Source organism: Rhinopithecus bieti, unplaced genomic scaffold (genome assembly GCF_001698545.2).
Source record: "Rhinopithecus bieti isolate Rb0 unplaced genomic scaffold, ASM169854v2 scaffold_3875, whole genome shotgun sequence".
NCBI lineage: Eukaryota > Metazoa > Chordata > Mammalia > Primates > Cercopithecidae > Rhinopithecus > Rhinopithecus bieti.
Window position 1 is genome coordinate 966,298 of NW_016804422.1, and position 22,323 is coordinate 988,620.

The window sequence follows — 22,323 nt, forward strand, 5'->3', positions numbered from 1 at the left end:
TGAGGCTCACGCCTGTAATCCCAGCACTTTGGGAAGCCAAAGTGAGTGGATCATGAGGTTACAAGTACAAGACCAACTTGGCCAACATGGTGAAACCCTGTCTCTAGTAAAAATACAAAAATTAGGCCGGGTGCGGTGGCTCAAGCCTGTAATCCCAGCACTTTGGGAGGCCAAGACGGGCGGATCACCAGGTCAGGAGATCGAGACCATCCTGGCTAACACGGTGAAACCCCGTCTCTACTAAAAAATACAAAAAACTAGCCGGGCGAGGTGGCAGGCGCCTGTAGTCCCAGCTACTCGGGAGGCTGAGGCAGGAGAATGGCGAGAACCCGGGAGGCGGAGCTTGCAGTGAGCTGAGATCCGGCCACTGCACTCCAGCCTGGGCGACAGAGCGAGAGTCCGTCTCAAAACAAAACAAAACAAAACAAAAATTAGCCAGGCATGGTGGCCTGCACCTATAATTGCAGCTACTAGAGAGGCTGAGGCGGGAGAATCACTTGAACCCGGGAGGCAGAGGTTGTAGTGAGCCAAGATCACGCCATTCCACTCCAGCTCTGGGCGATTGAGCGAGACTGTCTCGAAGGCTGCGCATGGTGGCTCACACCTGTAATCCCAGACTTTGGGAGGCTGAGGCGGGCAGATCACGAGGTCAAGAGATGGAGACCATTCTGGCCAACATAGTGAAACCCCATCTCCACTAAAAATACAAAAATTAGCTGGGCTTGGTGGCGTGTGCCTGTAGTTCCAGCTACTTGGGAAGCTGAGGCAGAAGAATTGCTTGAACCCTGGAGGCAGAGGTTGCAGTGAGCTGAGATTGTGCCATTGCACTCCAGCCTGGTGACAGAGACTCCGTCTCAAAAAAAAAAAAAAAAATACACAATCTCTCTGGTGGTGGTAATGCTATGGGAAAAAATAAGGGAGAGAAGGAGAGTGAAGAGTTCTGGGGGGGAAGTTGTAACTTTAGAGCTGTGAGGGAAGGCCTCACTGAGCTCTTGGAATAAAGACCCAAAGAAGATGAGGAACAGTTATTGGGATACCTGGGGAAAGAATGTTCTGGACAGAAAGAACAGCAAGGCCAAAGGCCCTGAGGTGTGAGCATGACTAGGATTTTTAAGGATCAGTAAGGAGTCTGAAACAGAATTGTTTTGGGAGAAATGTGATGAGGTCAGGAAGGTGTGGAGGTTGCAGTACAGTGGCACAATCATAGCTCACTACAGCCTTGAACTCCTGGGTTCAAACAATGTGGTTGGATTATTGCAGCAGCCTCCCAACTAGCTGTTCTGCTTCTCCCCTTTCCCACCTTCAGTCTGTTTTCCACACAGCAACCAGAGGAATCCTGTTAACATGGAAGTCAGGTTATGATATTTCTCTGTTCGGAGCCCTCTGACAACTTTCCATCTCCCTTCTTACGGAAACCAAATTCAGCAGCCTACAAGACTTGGGAGGAGCCACAATCATGCCATTGTACTTCAGCCTGAGCAACAGAGCAACACCCCATCTCAAGGAAAAAAAAAATCCAACCACAGAAGGATGGTACTTGCAGCAGTGTGACCACAGTAGAAACAGGAGACAGACCTGTTGGACTGGAATGAAGGAAGAAAGGGAAAGATATGGGAGGAACAGTTTTGGTAGGAAGAGCAGGGTCTCAGTTTTGGGTAGGTTGAGTTTTCTGATAACCAGTAGACAAGTGAGATGTGGAGCTGGAAGTCGGTTCCATCGGTCTGGAGTTCAGGATAAAGATCAGTACTAGAGATGCAAATCTGGGAGGTATCAGCGTATTGCTAATATCTAAAGCTACAGGCATGGATGAGATAACCAAGGGAGTAAAGGAGTAAGCAGAGATGGGAAAGCAAAGTTTAAGCCTTGAGCACTGAGGCCACACCAGTGCTAACAGTTTTCAGGGAAGGGGAGGAACAGAACTATGGATATTTTGGCTAGGTGAGGTGGCTCATGACTGTAATCCCAGCACTTTGGGAGGCCAAGGTGGGTGGATCACCTGAGTTCAGGAGTTCGAGACCAGTCTAGCCAATATGGCAAAACCTCATCTATAATAAAAATGCAAAAATTAGCTGGGCATGGTGGTGGACACTGTAATCCAGCTCCTCAGGAGGCTGAGGCAGGAAAATCGCTTGAACCTGGGAGGTAGAGGTTGCAGTGAGCCGAGATCATGCCACTGCACTCTAGCCTGTGCGACAGAGACTGTGTCTCAAAAAAAAAAAAAAAAGACGGGTATTTTGACTTTGCTTCTCAAACTAGGCCTTTATTGATGGGTCTTTCACTTATCAGATAATACTTTATCCTCTTAAAAGGTATACCATATTAAGGAACTAATTATTATTGGTTTAAGCCCAATCTCCTGGGGCAATAATAATTGCTACACTTTATCACACCATGTGCCTGGCATGGTGCTGGCACTTCATCTATGATTTCATTTAATCCTTGTAATAACTGTATGACATTATCCCCCTTTTTTTTGAGACAGAGTCTCGCTCTGTCGCCAGGCTGCAGTACAGTGGCACGATCTCGGCTCACTACAACCTCCGCCTCCCCGGTTCAATCAATTCTCCCACCTCACCCTCCTGAGTAGCTGGGACAACAGGCGTGTGCCACCACACCCAGCTAATTTTTGTATTTGTAATAGAGACAGGGTATCACCATGTTGGCCAGGATGGTCTCGATCTCTTCACCTTATGACCCACCCGCCTCAGCCTCCCAAAGTGCTGGATTACAGGTATGAGCCACCGGGTTTTTTTTTTGTTTTTTTGTTTTTTTTGTTGTTGTTGTTGTTTTTTTTTTTGAGACGGAGTCTTGCTCTTTCACCCAGGCTGAAGTGCAGTGGCGTGATCTCAGCTCACTGCAACCTCTGTCTCCGCCTTCAGGGTTCAAGCAATTCTCCTGCCTCAGCCTCCCTAGTAGCTGAGATTACAGGCTCACACCACCACGCCCAGCTAATTTTTTTGGTAGTTTTAGTACAGACAGTGTTTCAGCATCTTGGCCAGGCTAGTCCCGAACTCCTGACCTCAGGTGATCCACCTGCCTCAGCTTCCCAAAGTGCTGGGATTACAGGCATGAGCCACCAGTCCCAGCCTTCCCTTTTATAGTTAAGGAAACCAGAGCCCAGAAAGGTTAAGTAACTTGCCACAGCTGAAAAGTGAAGGCTGAAGAAATGTAACAATTAGATGTGTTCTTCCCCTCTTTTCTAGCTTTAGTGAAGATGTTAGAACCTGAGGTGCTGCAAGGTTGTAGCTAAAGTGTATCGTTGCTGGGTGTGTAGTCTTTTTTTTTTTTTTTTTTTTTTTGAGACGGAGTCTCGCTCTGCCGCCCAGGCTGGAGTGCTGTGGCCGGATCTCAGCTCACTGCAAGCTCCGCCTCCCGGGTTCACGGCATTCTCCTGCCTCAGCCTCCCGAGTAGCTGGGACTACAGGCGCCCGCCACCTCACCCGGCTAATTTTTTTGTATTTTTTAGTAGAGATGGGGTTTTACCGTGTTAGCCAGGATGGTCTCGATCTCCTGACCTCCTGATCCGCCCGTCTCGGCCTCCCAAAGTGCTGGGATTACAGGCTTGAGCCACCGCGCCTGGCCGGGTGTGTAGTCTTAATTACTCAGGAGACTGATGTGGGAGGATGGTTTGGGCCCAGTAGTTCCTGGCCAGCCTGGGCAACATATTGAGACTCTATCTCAATATAAAAACAAAAGTCCAGGCACAGTGGCTCACACCTGTGATCCCAACACTTTGGGAGGCCAAGGTAGGAGGATTGCTTGAGCCCAGGAGTTCCAGACCAGCCTGGGAAACATAAGGAGATGCCATTTCTACAAAAAAATGTAAAACTTGCCCAATGTGGTGGCACACACCTGTGGTCCCAGCCACTCAGGAGGCTAAAGTAGGAGGATCACTTAGGCCCAGGAGGTCAAGGCTGCAGTGAGCCACTGTACTGCAGCCTACGTGACAGAGTAAGACCCTGACTCAAAAAACAAAGAAGGGTGGGCATGGTGGCTAACGCCTGTAATCCCAGCACTTTGGGAGGCCAAGGCGGGTGGATTGCCTGAGGTCGGGAGTTCGAGACAAGCCTGACCAACATGGAGAAACCCCATCTCTACTAAAAATACAAAATTAGCTGGGCGTGGTGGTGCATGCCTGTAATCCCAGCCACTCGGGAGGCTGAGGCAGGAAAGTTGCTTGAACCCAGGAGGCGGAGGTTGTAGTGAGCTGAGATCGCACCATTGCACTCCAGCCTGGGCAACAAGAGCGAAACTCCGTCTCAAAAAAAAAGGATTAAAACAAAGTTTTAAGTAATAACCTAAGATGTTTTAGTAAAGCCACCCCGATTTGGTCTATGAGAATGTCTTAGGCACAAGTCTTAGCGAGAAATATATGAGATATATGGCCACTTGCTTAGCTAAGTAGATGTAATACTTTCAGATGATAGTGGTACTATCTCGTGGAACCGATGTGCTTAACTGGAATAGTAAGATTCTGGAAGAAATCCTGAGGTCAACATGGAGACTGTCAAGAACTAGTTAGGTAGAAAACTTTAAATTTGGTCGAGCATGGTGGCTCACGCCTGTAATCCCAGCACTTTGGGAGGCCAAGGTGGGTGGATGCCGATCACCAGGTCAGGAGATTGAGACCATCCTGGCCAACATGGTGAAACCCCGTCTCTCCTAAAAATGCAAAAATTAGGCCAGATGCAGTGGCTCACACCTATAATCCCGGCACTTTGGGAGGCTGAGGCGGGCAGATCACTTGAGATCAGGAGTTTGAGATCAGCCTGGCCAACATGGTGAAACCCCGTCTCTACTAAAAATACAAAAATTGGCTGGGTGCAGTGGCTCACACCTATAATCCCAGCACTTTGGGAGGCCGAGGTGGGTGGATCACAAGGTTGAGAGATCGAGACCATCCTGGCCAACACGGTGAAACCCCTTCTCTACTAAAAATAAAAAAATTAGCTGGGCATGGTGGTGCACGCCTGTAGTCTCAGCTACTCGGGAGGCTGAGGCAGGAGAATCGCTTGAACCTGGGAGGTGGAGGTTGCAGTGAGCTGAGATAGTACCACTGCACTCCAGACTGGGTGACAGAGCAAGACTTCATCTCAAAAAAAAACAAAACAAAAAACTGGCCAGGCACAGTCGCTTATACCTGTAATCCCAGCACTTTGGGAGTCTATGAGATGGGTGAATCACGAGGTCAGGAGTTCGAGACCAGTCTTACCAACGTAGGGAAACACCATCTCTACTGAAAATACAAAAATTACAAAAATTAGCCAGACGTGGTGGTGCGCACCCAGCTACTCTGGAGGCTGAGGCAGAAAATTGCTTGAACCTGGGAGGCGGAGGTTGCAGTGAGCTGAGATCGCACCACTGCACTCCAGCCTGGGCGACAGCGAAACTCCATCTCAAAAAAAAAAAAAGAAAAGAAAACTTTAAATTTGTTTTCTGGGCCGCGTATGGTGGCTCATACCTGTAATCCTAGCACTTTGGGAGGCTGAGGTGGGTGGATCACGAGGTCAGAAGTTCAAGACCAGCCTGGCCAAGATGGTGAAACCCTGTCTCTACTAAAAATACAAAAATTAGCTGGGCGTGGTGGTAGATGCCTGTAATCCCAGCCACTCGGGAGGCTGAGGCAGAGAACTGCTTGAACCCGGGAGGCGGAGGTTGCAGTGAGCTGAGATGGAGCTACTGCACTCCAGCCTGGGCAATAAAGAGAGACTTCGTTTGAAAAAAAATAAGTAGGCCGGGCGCGGTGGCTCACCGCGCCCGGCCAGAGAATGTTATATCTTGACTTAAACTCTCCTTCCTTCTTTCTTTCCTTCCTCCCTCCCTCCCTCTCTCCCTCCCTCCCTTCCTTCCTTCTTTCTTGACTCTCTCATTCTTGTTGTCCATGATCATGGCTCACTTCAGACCTGATTTCCTGGGCTCAAGCAATTCTTCCTGCTTCAGCCTCTGGAGTAATTGGAATTACAAACCTGTGCCACCAAGCCCAGCTCATGGCTCAAACTCTTATAGTGTAATAATTAGAGAAAAAAACTGTATAAATGATTCTTGCCCTAAGGGAGGGGACGTGGACTTCTGAACTAATGAGGAGATAAAATACTGAGTGACCTGTGGAAACCTGGAGAGACTCTCAGTTAAGGAATAGGGCATTTTCTTATGTCCTTACCTAAAAGTGGGGGACGGGGGGTGAGAAAGGTTCCCTTAGACTACGTGTAAGAACTTGATAGCCTTATGCAAAGCCATCTTCAGTGAAAGGCCACAGCTTTGTCACCATCTCAGTCACAGGCCAGTGTTGTGGAAGCAGGCTATGGTGGCAGCCATCTGAGACTGGAAGAAAAGCCCAGGGGCGGAGCTCTACCCTAACTCCAGTGTAGGGCTCAGAGAGGGACAGGACACTGCCCCCAGGTGCTTGTGGAGCAGCAGGGAAAGTCAGAGGAGTGATTTGACTTTTTCTTTCATCCTATTAACTGTTGGGAGAATAAACCATAAGGCTGTAAAGTGAATTAATTGCTTCAGAAAAAACATGAGCAGTGGTGCCAATCCCTAATTTTGCTTTTAAAACCATCTCTAAAAATAAGGGCCTTTTGGGAAAGCCTGTTGTCGCCTGTTTTCCTGTTGTTTTTATTGCTTTGCATCTAGGAAATTACAAATAATGATTCTTTGCAATGGCAAATCACCTGGGGAACTTTTAAAACAATAGTGATGCCTGGTTCCCCAACACTCCACCTTACTCTAAATTCAATTAAATCAAAATCTCTAGGGCTGGTGTCCAGGCATTAGTGTTGTTGTTGTTGTTGTTTTTGTTGTTGTTGTTGTTGAGACAGGGTCTTGCTCTGGTGCTTAGGCTGGAGTGCAGGGCCATGATCACGGCTTACCACAGCCTCGACCTCCTGGGATCCCACCTCAGTCTCCCGAGTAGCTGGGACTATAGGCACGAGCCATCAAGGATGGCTAGTTTTTGTATTTTTAGTAGAGATGGGGTTTCACCATGTTGGCCAGGCTGGTCTGGAACTCTTGACATCAAGTGATCGCCCACCTCGGTCTCCCAAGTGTTGGGATTACAGGCGTAAACCACCTCGCCCGTCCTAGCTTTTTTTTTTTTTTTTTTTTAAAGCTTCCAGGGATATTCTGTGTGCCGTCAGAGTTGAGAACTACCGTTCTAGAGCATTATACTGACACATTAAAACGTGGCTACAAATACGTTTTTAGAAACAATTAGTGCGACTTTTGCGCATGCCCACATCCTTTACAGCCTGTGTAGCTGGGCCCACTGATGTCATTTATCCAGTCCCTCAAACTTGCACTGTCCTTCCACAATCAGTGGGAGAAACAACCCCAACGTCCCTTTCCCTTGAAATGAACTGCTAGCTGGCTTGGAGGGAGAGGCCCAGAGTCCAGGTCTGCGGTCTGTGTAGGGCTCTAGGCTCTAAGGAGGCGCCCAGGTCCCTAGAAGGCGGCGCCGGGTGAGGCAATCCCGGACGCGGGTCAGGACCTGCCCACAGCTATGCTGGGACGAGGAACCCAGAGCCAGTCCCGCGGCGCGGCAGGCGGCCGAGAGCTAAGGACTACATTTCCCACAATGCACCCCGGGGGCGGGCCGGGTCGGGCTGTGCGGCTGGAGCTGGGCCTTGGCTGCTAGAGGCCGGAGAAAGCTGTCTTCTTGCACCGGCGGCCGGGTGAGGGCGGTGGGAGGGCGCGGTGCCTGCGCTGTGGCCATGTCTGTGTACGCAGGGGGCCGGGGCCCCGCGAAGCTGTGCCCTCAGGCCGGGCCCAGCCGGACACCCTTACCCCCCCAGGGGTCTGGCAGAGGGCAGTGACCGGCACCTTCTGTGCGTCCTGGGCCCCTCTGAGAAACAGGTGAGTTGACTGCCAGCCCACGTGGCCTGGAGGCACCTAGAGACTGGAGAGCTGTCATCTTTGGAGGGAGGGGCTTGAAGACGGCCATCAACGCTATCGCTTGCAATGGGAAGACTGTGTCTCCCTGGGGTCCCTCAGCCGGCTGGCTCCCAGCTGGGGAATACAAAAGGCGAGATCTGGAACCCATACTTAGGCTGGGAGGGCGAGGTCCGGTAGGGGGCAGTGGCCAGGTAGGACTCTCCCCACCCCCCACCCCCACCCCTCAACAAACGTACACATATTCGGCCGGTAGAGTCTTCTCAAAAAGCAACAGAGGTGACTGGGATGAGCGGGGCAGCACCTGGAAAGGGCTTGGGGCTTTGCTTTGTTGTTGTTTTTAGACGGAGTTTCACTCTTGTTGCCCAGGGTGGAGTGCAATGGTGTGATCTCAGCTCTCTGCAACCTCTGCCTCCTAGGTTCAAGCGACTCTCCTGCCTCAGCCTCCCGAGTAGCTGGGATTACAGGCATGCACCACCATGCCCAGCTAATTTTTTGTATTTTTGTATTTTTTTAGCAGAGACGAGGTTTCACTATGTTGGCCAGGCTGGTCTTGAACCCCTGACCTCAGGTGATCTGCCTGCCTCAGCCTCCCAAAGTGTTGGGATTACAGGCATGAGCCACTGCGCCCAGCTGGACTTTGCACCAGTTTGCCTGGTGCAACTGGGTTGTCCCTTGTACTAGGTGAGCCACGCTTTCTGGGCACAAGTTTGCAGAGGGAGGGTAAGCAACCTTTGTCAGGGAGGGAAGTAACTGCCAGAAGTGACAAGGACCAGACTATGATCTCAGCATGGAGTAGGCATCCTGCTGAGGCAGCCATAGCACAGCCTCACCTGGGCCTTGTCTGCCACACATCTTGTGTCCTGGCACCTCCTTCCCAGACAGACCACTCCAAGGGTTAAGGTGAAATGAAGTGCTATCCAAGCAGGAAGAGGGAACAGGAGTGGTAGGGAGTCAGTAGGGAGGGGCTCCTGAAGGCCTTCTCGGCTCCAGGGCTGCCTGAGTGAGAGAGGCACACTAGAAGGGCTGACTGAGCCAACTTGTTTGGTGACATTGCTCACAGGCATAGCAGGGCACTTTTAGGAAAAGCAAGGCCTGGGGCTTCTGAGAAGGGTCCCCTGAGAAGGGGCATCTGGGGCTGGTTCTAAGAGACCTCCTTTGCCTAACTTCTTCAATTCTAGCCTCCCAGGAGCTTCAGTTGCACAGTTGTGGCTCCAGTGGGGGTTGGGGTGGATTTTGCTGTGATTCACTCAGCCTCCCTGTTTGAGTGTCCAGAGTAAGTATTCAGAGAGCTGTTTGCTTCATCAGGCCTCTGGCTGGACCCCAGACTGACCTAGGAGATGCTGAGATACTGTATGATCTCAGGTGGTAGGAGAACTGTTGTGAAGGAAGTATCCACTAGCTCTGGCCAGCTGATCCTCCCCCCGCCAACCCTTCCCCAGGCAGGTACCATGCTGGGTACCACTCAGCCACTCTGGGCTTAGTCAGCTAAAGCCCACAAAGGATCAGTGGAAAGTGGGCCCTGAGGACAGAATAAGTAAGCTATTGTAGACCTTGTCTGGTTCTTTGAACCAAAAGTGCAAGGTCACAGAGCAGTGGCATGTGGCAAACTGGCAAAACCAAGGGAGTTTTTTTGTTTTATTGGGTTTTTTTTTTTTTTTTTTGTTTTGTTTTTTTTTTTTTGAGAAGGAGTCTCGCTCTGTCCACCCAGGGCTGATGCAGTGGCCCAGATCTCAGCTCACTGCAAACTCGCCTCCCGGGTTTACGCCATTCCCTGCCTCAGCCTTCCCGAGTAGCTGGAACTACAGGCCCCGGCACTCGCCGCTAGTTTTTGTATTTTTTAGTAGAGACGGGGTTTCACCGTGTTACACGGTGGTCTCGATCTCCCTGACCTCGTGATCGCCCGCTCGGCCTCCCAAATGCTGGGATTAGGCTTGAGGCCACCCGCCCGCCTGGGTTTTTTTTTTTTTTTGAGACAGAGTTTTGATCTTTTCGCCCAGGTTGGAGTGCAATGGCGTTGAATATCAGCTCACGCAACCTCTGCCCCCCTGGGGTTCAAGCGATTCTCCTGCCTGAGCCTCCTGAAATAGCTGGGATTATAGGTGCCCGCCACCACACCTGGCTAATTAAAGGAGTTTAATTTAGGAAGAGATTCCAAGACAAGCAAGAGGCCAGTTGTCTATTCCTGCACTCCAGAGCCAGTGAAACAACACAGTTTAGCCTGGAGGGAACCTTCCCAGCCTGTCCTATAAGACAGCTCTTTGACCTGACTCCCACTGTCATAGGATAGCCTAGCCTGAAGGTGAGTCGCTCTCAGCTAGGGCCCACCTGGCTTTTGCAAGGTCAGAAGCAATTTTTGCTCCATATGCCCATTGTAAGCTGAGCAAAATCTCAGAGGCCGATTTACATGACACAGACCACTGGATTCATGTGGTATTATAAGTCAGTCAAACATGGACTAGAATGCTAAGTAAGAATAATCAGGATGTGCTATGGGAAGCAGCTGAAGTATGGTAATAAATTACATGGATTATTTCATTTTAATCTCCCAAACCCAAGGAATCAATACTACCATCCCATTTTATAATGAGAAAACTGATACCAGCCAGGTTAATCCCAGGTCCTTCTAACTTCAAGCCAATTGTTTTCCTGAACATCTGACTACTGCCCAATGATTAAGTCTCCCACAGGCAGGGATTTCCAGAGGCCACATGATAGATGTGATGAACTGGGCATTCTTCAGAGATCTTTCCGTTTTCCCTTCCATTTTTCTTTTTTAATTGCCCTGAGATAAAAACACAAGTTCGGCTGGGCACTGTGACTCATGCCTGTATCCCAGCACTTTGGAGTCCAAGGCAGGTGGATCACCCGAGGTCAGAAAGTTTGAGACCAGCCTGGCTAACATGGTGGAACCCCATCTCTACTAAAATACAAATACTTAGATGGCACGGTGGTGCAGCACCCATAATCCCACTACTCGGGAGGCTGAAGGCACAAGAATTGGCTTTGAACCCGGGGGCAGAGGTTCAGTGAGCCAAGATCACACCACTGCACTCCAGCGCTGGCGACAGAGTGAGAACTCCACTCAAAAAAAAAAAAATCTCTTCCCAAAGATGTTTGGCTGGTGGATGTGGTGGCTCACACCTGAATCCCAGCACTTTGGAGCCTAGGAGGGAGGATTTCAGCTCAGCAGTTCAGAACAGCTGGACAACATACTGGGACCCTATCTCTACAAAAATAAAAACTAAAAATTAGCCAGGCGTGGTGGTACGCCTGTAGGTCTCAGGGTACTCAGGAGCTGAGGTGGAAGGAGCAACTGAGTCCTGAGAGGCCAGGGCTACGTTAGCTGTGGATCACAATCCTATTCTATCTCAAAAAAAAAAAAAAAAAAAAACAAATAGAACTCCTTCTGCAATGTGGCCTAAAGCACACTGAAATGTTGTGGCAGGTAGCTTCAATGCAGAGAAATAAAGCAGGGTAGGCCGGGCGCGGTGGCTCAAGCCCTGTAATCCCAGCTCTTTTGGGAGGCCGAGATGGGCGGATCACGAGTCAGGAGATCGAGACCATTCCTTGCTAAACACGGTGAAACCCCGTCTCTCTAAAAAAATACAAAAAACTAGCCGGGGCGATGGTGGCGGGCGCACTGTTAGTCCCAGCTATTCGGGGCCTGAGGCAGGAGAAATGGTGTGACCCGGGAGGCAGAGTTGCAGTGAGCTGAGATCCGGCCCACTGCACTACCAGCCCTGGGCCACAGAGCGAGACTCCATCTCAAAAAAAAAAAAAAAAAGAATAAAGCAGGGCAAGATGGGTAAAGAGCAGGAATATTGATAAGGTAATGCTTGAGTAGCAACCTGAAGGAAGTGAGGGACTGAGTCACATAACTAGCCCAGGCAATGGAGTAGGTCAAGTGGGGTGCAGGGGGAAAGTTCAGCAAGGGCAAAGTTCTAAAGTGAAAGTGCCCAGGAGGCTTAAGGAAAGCTAGGAGGTCACTGTGGCTGGACTGAATCACAGTTAGTAGGGAAAAAGGATAGGAGATGAGGTCAAGTAAGTAATGGGGAAGGAGTTATGTTGAGTGGGGCCTTGTGCACCACTGTGAGGAAATTGGCTTTCTTACTGAGTAAGGTAGGACCATGGCAGAGTTGTGAGCAGAGGAACTGCATGACCTGAATTTTGTATCAGGAGAATCACATTGCTGTAAGAAGCACAGATTATGCAGGGACAAGGGCAGAAGAGGGGAGACTGGATAGGAGACTACTGCAACAGTCTCCTAGAGTGACACTGGTGGCTTTGACCACAGTGGTAGTTGTGGAGGTGATAAGTTGTCAGATTCTGGATATAGGCATTTCCCACTTAACATCAGTAATCTGTTTCATGAAAATTGGACATTCTGTGTGAAATCATTAACTTAATATATTTTCCATTGATTGACTGATTGAGACAGGGTCTTGCTCTGTTGCCCAGGCTAGAGTACAGTGGCACAATCATGGCTCACTGCAGCCTTGACCTCCTGTACTCAAGCGATCCTCCCACTTCAGCCTCTTAAGTAGGTGGGACTACAGGCATGAGCTGCCCCGCCCAGCTAATTTTTTATTTTGTAGAGACAGTGTCTCACTATGTCAGCCAGGCTGGCACTCAGTAATTTTCTATCAATTCTATTTGGAATGTAATTTGAAGCTTTAAATGCACATTACTTTGTTAAAAATATAGATAAGATTTTAGTGATGTAAATATACATATTTTCTATATAAACATACACTGGGCCAGGTGTGGTGGCTCACACCATAATCCCAGTACTTTGGGAGGCTGAGGCAGGCAGATCACTTGAGTCAATGAGTTTGAGACCAGCTTGGGCAACATAAGGAGACCCTGTCTCTACAAAAAATTTAAAAATTAGCCAGGCATGATGGCACATGCCTGTGGTCCCAGCTACTTGGGAGGCTGAGGTGGGAGGATCACTTGGGCCTGGGAGGTTGAGGCTACAGTGAATCGTGATCACACTATTGCACTTCGGCCTGGGTGGCAGAGTGAGACCCTCTCTCGATAGATAAATAAACATAAGCTGAATCAATATAAGTTTGGTATATTAGTTAACTATTGCTGTGTAACAAATTTTCCGAAAACTTAGCAGCTTAAAATGACAGTATTTATTATCGCATACAGTTCTTGTGGGTCAAGAATTTGGGAACAGCTTAGCTGGATGGCTCAAGCTCAGGGTCTCTTATTACTTTGAAGTCACCTAAAGGTTTGACTGGGCCTAGATGATCTGCTTCCAAGATGACTCACTCATGACTAGCAAGTTGGTACTGGCTGTTCACAGGAGGTCTCAGTTCCTTGCCATGAAGTTCTCTCCATACAGCTGCTTACATGTCCTTACAACATGGCTGATGGCTTTCCCTAGAGGGAGGGATCCAAGAGAACAAGGCAGAAGCCACAATGTCTTTTATGACCTAGCCTCAGAAGTCACACATTTTTTTTTTTTTTTTTTTTTTTTTTTTTTTTGTTTTTGAGACGGAGTCTCGCTTTCTGCTCCCAGGCTGGGAGTGCAGTGCCGACTCAGCTCACTACAACTCCGCCTCGCCGGGATTACGCCATTCTCCTGCCTCAGCCTCCCCGAGCAGCTGGACTACAGGCGCCCGCCACCTTCGCCCGGCCTAGTTTTTGTATTTTTTTAGTAGAGACGGGGTTTCACCGTGTTATGCCGGATTGCTCTGATCTCCTGGACCGTCGTGATTCCACGCCCGCCTCGGCCTCCCCAAAGAGTGCGGGAATTGACAGGCTTGAGCCACCGCACCCGCCGACCGCCATCCTCTTAAAAAAAAAAAGAAAAAAAAAAAAGAAAGTGCCGCCATGCCCCGGCTAATTTTTGTATTTTAGTAGAAATGGTTTTCCCCGTGTTAGCCAGAATGGGGGGGGGGGGTCTCGAATCCTGGACCTGGTGATCCGCCCACCCTCAGCTTACCCCAAATGCTGGGGATTACAGGCGTGATCCATAGCACCCGGTCTTTTTTTCTTTTTAAAGACAGGGTCTCTACCGGCTGGGCATGGTGGCTCATGCCTGTAATCCCAGCACTTTGGGAGGCTGAGGCGGGCGGATCACGAGGTCAGGAGATTGAGACCATCTTGGCTAACATGGTGAAACCTCGTCACTACTAAAAAATACAAAAAATTAGCCGGGCATGGTGGTGGGCGCCTGTAGTCCCAGCTACTCAGGAGGCTGAGGCAGGAGAATGGCGTGAACCCGGGAGGCAGAGCTTGCAGTGAGCTGAGATCACGCCACTGCACTCCAGCCTGGGCGACAGAGCCAGATTCTGTCTCAAAAAAAAAAAAAAAAAAAAAAAAGGGTCTCACTCTTATCGCCCAGGCTGGAATGCAGTGGTGTGATCTTGGCTCATTGCAAGCAAGCTCTGCCTCCCAGGTTCCAGTGATCCTCCCACCTTAGCCTCCTGAGTAACTGGGACCACAGACACGTGCCACCACGCCTGGCTAATTTTTGTATTTTTGTAGAGGCAGGGTTTGCCATATTGCCCAGGCTGGTCTTGAACTCCTTTGCTCAAGTAATCTGCCTGCTTTGGCCTCCCAAAGTGCTAGGATTACAGGTGTGAGCCACCACACACAGCCAGGAGCAACTTTTTAAGATGACCTTTTTTTTTTTTTTTTTTGAGACAGAATCTGGCTCTGCCACCCAGGCTAGAGTGCAGTGGTGTGATCTCGGCTCATTGCAACCTCTGCCTCCTGGATTCAAGCAATTCTCCTGCCTCAGCCTCCTGAGTAGCTAGGATTACAGGCATGCGCCACCACACACAGCTAATTTTCGTATTTTTAGTAAAGACAGGGTTTCACCAGGTTGGCCAGGCTGGTCTCGAACTTCTGACCTTGTGATCCACCCTCCTTGGCCTCCCAAAGTGCTGGGATTATAGGCGAAAGCTACCGTGCCTGGCTAGGCGATGGTTTTTTAAGGAGTTCAGTTTGAGGCATGTAACCTTGAGATAATAATAAGTAGACAGTTAAATGTGTGTGCCTCTTTAAGTCAGAAAAGAGATTGGGGCTGGAGATCAAAAAAAATAAATTATTAATATGTAGAGGGAATTTAAAACTATGAGACCAAATGAGATCACCAAGGGATTGAGTGAAGACAGAGAAGAGGTCCCAAGACTGAATTCTGTGCCCCTTTACAGTAAGAACTGCAAAAAGGACTCAGAAGGAATAGTCCATGAGGTCAGAAGAGAGCCAAGAAAGGAGTGGTGTGCCATAAAAGAGGAGAAAATGTTTCAGGAGAGAGGAAATAACCAAATTATCTATTGTTTATGGGTGAAGTAAGATGATCCTGGCAGTCATTGGTGTCCTTGATGGGAGCAGTGTTGGTGGAGTAATGGAGGTGAGATTCTGTTCAGAACTGGTTTAGAGAGAATGGGAGAAATGGAGAGGCTGTGGCAGGGACAATTCCTGCTTTCCATATATCCATGAGCTTCATACATTTCCCAGTCCCTCTGGCTACATCACTGGTTCTGGCCAATGTGAGCTACGAAGTATTTAAGAGCTGGTACGTGATCCTCCATCTCTGTCTTCCCCTGCCAGGTGATGCGGAAGGCATGTGTTTCAAATGGCTACTATAGGGTGCTAGTAGCTTGGATTCCTGAATCACTGCTTGGAATGGAGCTACTGTGAATTGCTACCAGTCCCACAGTAGATTTTGTGTGAGCAAAAAATAGATCTTTGGGGCTGGGTGCGGTGGCTCATGCCTGTAATCCCAGCATTTTGGAAAGCCAAGGTGGGCGGATCACCTGAGGTCAGGAGTTTGATACCAGCCTGGCCAACATAGTGAAACCCCATCTCTACTAAAAATACAAAAATTAGCCAGATGTGGTGGTGGGCGCCTATAATCCCAGCTGCTCGGGAGGCTGAGGGAGGAGAATCGCTTGAACCCAGGAGGTGGAGGTTGCAGTGAGCCGAGATGGCACTACTGTGGTCCGGCCTGGGTGACAGAGTGAGACTCCGTCTCAAAAAATAAAAAAAGATCTTTGGGTATAAAATCTCTAGCATTCGGCATCCATTTTTTACACAGAATAGTCTAGCCTACCTGACTAATGCAAACTCCAAATATTATTTGCCATTTTGAGGGCGTTTGTTTGTTTTTTTATAAAGGGCAACAGAAAAATGGGTTGGTAGCTAGTGGGGAATGTAGAGTTAAGGGGAAGTTTGTTTTGTTTTAACTTTGAAATAAAACATACAGAAAAGTTCAAAAATCATAAGTATAGCTCAATGAATTACTGCAACGTGAACAGCCCCAAAGGAGGGTGTTTTTTGTTTGTTTTTTATTTTTGAGACAGGATCTCACTCCCTTTACCCAGGCTGGAGTGCAGTGGTATGATCACCGCTCACTGCAGCCTGGACCTCCTGGGATCAGGTGATTTTCCCACCTCAACCTCCCAAGTAGCTGGGACTACAGGTGCATGCCACTACACCTAGTTAATCTTTTGTACTTTTTGTAGAAATGGGGTTTCACCATGTTGCCTAAGCTGGTCTCAAACTCCTAGGCTTAAGCGGTTTGCCCACCTAGGCCTCCCAAAGTGCTAGGATGACAGGCATGAGCCACCCAAAGTGCTAGGATGACAGGCATGAGCCATCAAGCCCTGCTGTGAGGGGGTTTTGAAGACAGAAGAAATATCACCATATTGGTAATGGATAAGGGAGGAGGGGAAACTGATGAGGAGGGACAGCTGCTGAAGCCATGTACCTGAGTAGGAGAGGGGCTGGGATCTGGTGCACACATGGAGGAGTTAGCCTCTATGGAGCATGAACAGCTCATCTTTAGTAAGAAGTGGGGGCCAGGTGTGGTGGCTCATGCCTGTAATCCCAGCACTTTGTGGGGCTGAGGCAGGTGGATCACTTGAGGTCAGGAGTTTGTGACCAGCCTGGCCAAACATGATAAAACCCTGTCTCTACTGAAAATACAAACATTATCTGGGTGAAGTGGTGGGTGCTTGTAATCCCAGCTACCTGGGAGGCTGAGGCAGAAGAATCGCTTGAATCTGGGAGGTAAAGGTTTCAGTGAGCCAAGATCGTGCTCCTGCACTCCAGTCTGGGCCACAGAGTGAGACTCTGTCTCAAAAAAAAAAAAAGAGGGAAGGCCTAGTCTGGCAGATGAGGTGAGGAGGTGGTGGTGGTAATCTCCGGAAGTTCTTTCCTTTTTTTTTTTTTTTTTTTTAAGACAGAGTTTCACTGTTGTTGCCCAGGCTGGAGTGCAGGGGTGCGATCTCGGCTTACTGCAATCTCTACCTCCAGGTACAAGTGATTCATCTGCCTCAGCCTCCCGAGTAGCTGGAATTATAGGCATGCTCCACCACCCCGGCTAATTTTTTTTATTTAGTAGAGACAGGGTTTCTCCATGTTGCTCAGGCTGTTCTCAAACTCCCGACCTCAGGTGATCTGCCCCCCTCGGCCTCCCAGAGTGCTGGGATTACAGGTACGAGCCACCATACCCACCCCGGAATTTCTCTTCTAGAATGACTTCTGTCTTCTCGGTGAAATGGAAGACTAGGTGATTTGCTGATAGTGCTAAGTATGACCATCAGGGAAGGAGATGATGGACATTTGAAAAGAGAAGAGATACGAAGTTAACTAGAGGAGTAGGAAAGTGAGGAGACATAGAAATGTAGGGCATTCCGGCCAGGCGCAGTGGCTCACTCCTATAATCCCAGCACTTTGGGAGGCCGAGGCAGGCGGATCACCACGTCAGGAGATTGAGACCATCCTGGCAAACATGGTAAAACCCCATCTCTACTAAAGATACAAAAAGAAATTAGCTGGGCATGGTGGTGGGCACCTGTAATGCCAGCTACTCTGGAGGCTGAGGCAGGAGAATGGTGTGAACCCAGGAGGCGGAGCTTGCAGTTAGCTGAGATCGCGCCCCTGCCCTCCGGCTTGGGTGCCGGAGCGAGATCCCTCCTCAAAAAAAAAAAAAAAAAAAAAAGAAATGTAGAGCATTCCAGATTCCAGGCCGGGCGCTGACTCACACCTGTAATCCCAGGACTGTGGGAGGCCAAGGCAGGCAGGTTGCTTGAGCCCAGGTGCTCAAGACCAGCCTGAGCAACATGCCAAAACCCTATTTCTACCAAAAAAATACAAAAATTATCCACGCATGGTGGCTCATACCTGTGTTCCCAGCTACTCAGGAGGCTGAGGTAGGAGGATCGCTTGAGCCCAGACAGGCCTGGAAACCCAGGCCACAACCCTGGCACTGTCAGGAGCAGATTGCTCTCGGCCTGCAGACTCATCTCTCAGAACCCACTCTGGCTTTTAGGATAGCTTTGGAATTACTGGTCTATGATTACATGTGGCCTGTGTGTTCTTGCTCAAGACTTAGACGTGCCCTAGTTTCCTTAGCATTCAGCATCCTGGGCCTTGTGGTGTTGCAGTGGTTGTTTTGGATTGCTCCTCTTAGTCTCAGCCTCAGAGGGGACCTCTGTGGATGCTACCGCAGGTTCCTTGTTGAGGGCATGCAGCCTCTTAGTTCCTCTGGCCCACTGTCTGACAAGGCAGTCTGCACCTTGGCCTTCTGGGCTCTGACCCTTGCTGGGAACCATTACTCTTGATTGTCCTGATGGATGGGATTGGGGGCCTAGAAAATCCCCAGATTATCTCCCCAACCTTCTTTCTTTGGTTTTATTCTGTGTGGGGTGATGCTGTTGGCAGTGGTGCCCAACCCCCCATATCCTTCAGGCTCAGTGCAGGAGTGGCCACCAGGCCAGCTATCAGGATACAGGCTCTGCTTCCCTGTCTGTTTGTACATGGAGCTTCTGCAAAAGATTCAATTAAAGAATTACATAACTTGGCCGGGCGCGGTGGCTCAAGCCTGTAATCCCAGCACTCTGGGAGGCTGAGACGGGCAGATCACGAGGTCAGGAGATCGAGACCATCCTGGCTAACACGGTGAAACCCCGTCTCTACTAAAAAATACAAAAAAACTAGCTGGGTGAGTTGGCGGGCGCCTGTAGTCCCAGCTACTCGGGAGGCTGAGGCAGGAGAATGGCATAAACCCGGGAGGCGGAGCTTGCACTGAGCTGAGATCCGGCCACTGCACTCCAGCCCGGGCGACAGAGCAAGACCCCGTCTCAAAAAAAAAAAAAAGACTAGCCGGGCGAGGGAGGTGGTGGGTGCCTGTAGTCCCAGCTACTCGGGAGGCTGAGAATGGTGTAAACCCAGGAGGCGGAACTTGGGAACTTGCAGTGAGCCGAGATCCGGCCACTGCACTCCAGCCTGGGCGACAGAGCAAGACTCCGTCTCAAAAAAAAAAAAAAAAAAAAAAGAAAATTAGTTCTTTGGGCACATACATAGGAGCTGCCTGACTGGAGCTATGCCAGGTCCAGAGAGAATGTTCTTGGACATACACTGGCTGGCACCACACAAATGCTACTCATGGTGAGGCTATCTGTTTGGGACTACCCTTTTCATGAACTTGTTTGAACACCTACTTTATGCCATGCTCAGGGAAGAGTCGTTTGCCCAAGGTTACACAGCTAGGAGGGGACAAGAGCTCAGTTATTCCCACCAGACTCTGTGTTCTGGGAGGCAGGCTCAGGTCTACTTTGCTCACACTAACACCAGTGCCTCCTGGGCCCCTGGCCTGCCTGCAGTGTTTGCCCCATGAGTTTCTGCCCTTCTAATCCATCCACCTAGATCCCTCTTTCTTAGAGGATTGGTACCTGGAATGGATCCCCTCCTGGGTGAACTGTATGTTGCCTGACAAGTGAGGATCCTTCAGCCTGCCATTGAAGGACTCTAAAGGTGAAATAAGCCTTGCTACCAGCCTTGGTGAGCCACCCAGCTGGCTCTGTTACCACTGACATTCACTTGTGGCCACCTCCACCTGGGCCTGGGGCTGTGGAAGGACAAGGAGATCCAGCTGAATCTATCCTGGCCATCATACGGGCACTGAGAGTTGTCATGTCTATAGTTGTTTTTAATTGTTAAGACAACTTGTGCCAAATTCAAAAGGTACAAAAGGATATTTAGAGAAAAACAGGGCTTTAGCCTGAAGACAAGCCTGTTGGCTGTGTCTCACTTCTTTCTCTGCAAACACCTAGATATCCAAAAAGAACTATTGGTCAACTCCGTTAATTTTTATTTTTATTTATTTTTAGTTTTAGTTTTTTCAGACAGGGTCTCACTCTGTTGCCTAAATTGGAGTGCAGTGTTGTAGTCACGGCTTACTGCAGCCTTGACTTGCTGGGTTTATGTGATCCTCTCTCCAGTAGCTGGGATTACAGGCACATGCCACCATGCCTGGCTAGTTTTTTAAATTTTTTGTAGAGACAGGGTCTCACTTTGTTGCCCTAGCTAGTAAACTACTGAGTTTAAGTGATCCTCCCTCTTTGGCCTCCAATCTTTGCTAAGATTACAGGAGTGAGCCACCAGATACAGGATACAGAGTTGTTTCAACTCCCAGATCCAAATCCAGCACTTCCTTCCTGTAGTAACATTGGGCAAGCTGCTTAAGCTCTGTGTCAGTTCTTTCATCTATAAAGCTAGCCTGACGGGAGCATCTGCCTCATAGAGGCGTGATCAAGATTAGGTAACTTAATCCACAGAAACTTCTTAGCATGATACGCTGACACTGAATAACTGTTAGCTACTGTTATCAGTTTGTTTAATTATTTACATTTTATGTACTTTTTCTAAAAGACCAGGCTGAGCGTGGTGGCTCCTGCCTGTAATTCCAACATTTTGGGAGGCTAAAGTGGGAGAGGACTGCTTGAGCCTAGTAGTTTGAGACCAGCCAGGGCAACATGAAAAGACCTTGTCTTTATTAAAAAAATACAAAAATTGGCTGGGAACAGTGACTCACGCCTGTAATTCCAGCACTTTGGGAGGCCGAGGTGGGCAGATCATGAGGTCAGGAGATCGAGACCATCCTGGCTACCACGGTGAAACCCCATCTCTACTAAAAATACAAAAATTAGCCGGGCATGGTGACAGGCGCCTGTAGTCCCAGCTCCTCGTGAGGCTGAGGCAGAAGAATGGCGGGAACCCGGGAGGTGGAGCTTGCAGTGAGCCGAGATTACACCACTGCTCTCCAGCTTGGGCAACAGAGCGAGACTCTGTCTAAAAAAAAAATAATAATAATTAGGCCAGCGCAGTGGCTCACACCAGTAATCCCAGCATTTTAGGAGGCTGAGGCAGGCGGATCACAAGGTCGGGAGTTCAATACCAACCTGGCCAAGATGGTGAAACCCTGTCTCTACTAAAAATACAAAAATTAGCGGGGCATGGTGGCAGGTGCCTGTAATCCCAGCTACTTGGGAGGCTGAGGCAGGAGAATTTCTTGAACCCAGGAGGCGGAGGTTGCAGTGAGCCAAGATCGCGCCACTGCACTCTAGCCTGGGTGACAGAGCAAGACGCCATCTCAAAAAAAAAAAAATTAGGCAGGCACAGTGGCAGGAGGTTGAGATGGGAGGATGGCTTAAGCCCAGGAGGCAGAGGTTGCAGTGAGCCAAGATCGTGCCACTGCTCTCCAGCCTGGGCAAGAGAGCCAGACTCTGTCTCAGAAAAGAAAGGCCGGGCACGGTGGCTCACATCTATAATTCCAGCACTTTGGGAGGTCAAGGCAGGCAGATCACTTGAGGTTGGGAATTTGAGACCAGCCTGAGCAACAAGGAGAAACCCCGTCTCTACTAAAAATACAAAATTAGCCGGGCATGGTGGTGCATGCCTATAATCCCAGCTACCTCGGGAGGCTGAGGCAGGAGAATCTCTTGAACCTGGGAGGCGGAGGTTGTGGTGAGCCGAGATCGTGCCATTGCACTCCAGCCAGGGCAACAACAGTGAAACTCCATCTCAAAAAAAAAAAAAAAAAAAAAAAAAGAAAAAAATTAGCTGACTGTGGCATGTGCTACTGGGAAGGCTGGGACGGGAGGATTGCTTGAGCCCAAGTCAAGGCTGCAGTAAGCTGTGTTGGTGCCATTGCACTCCAGCCTTGGCAACACAGTGAGACCCTGTCTCAACAACAACAACAACAATCTGCTGAGAGGGGCAGATCACTTGAGGTCCGGAGTTCGAGACCAGCCTGGCCAACATGTTGAAACCCCGTCTAGACCAAAAAATATAAAAATTAGCCAGGCATGATGGCGCACGCCTGTAGTCCCAGCTACTTGGGAGGCTGAGGCACAAGAATTGCTTGAGCCCCAGAGGTGGAGGCTGCAGCGAGCCAAGATTGTGCCACTGCACTCCAGCCTGGGTGGCAGATTGAGACCCTGTCTCAAAAAAAAAAAAAAGACTAGAAGGAAATACACTAACATATGAACAGTGAAAGATCCTGAATGGTAGGAAAATCTTGATATTTCTTTCTACTTTTCTGTGCTTTCCAAGTTTTTTTTTAACAATGAATATGTCTTCCTTTTATAATCAGAAAAGGAACAGTATATATATATATATATATAT

The 22,323-nt window shown here is 49.2% G+C and overlaps 1 protein-coding gene across 2 annotated transcripts in view; it reads left to right on the forward strand.

Moving 5' to 3' along the window:
• Positions 1-22,323, forward strand: part of MON1A (MON1 vesicular trafficking associated A) — a 29,568-nt gene that overhangs the window by 2,348 nt on the left and 4,897 nt on the right. The window contains exon 1 of one of the 2 annotated variants that reach the window (XM_017868037.1): positions 7,500-7,851. The exons of the other annotated variant lie outside the window; for it this stretch is intronic. The gene's annotated coding sequence lies outside the window, so the exon portion shown is untranslated. Of the gene's footprint in view, positions 1-7,499; positions 7,852-22,323 lie in introns of those variants that run through there. 2 annotated transcript variants of the gene reach the window in all.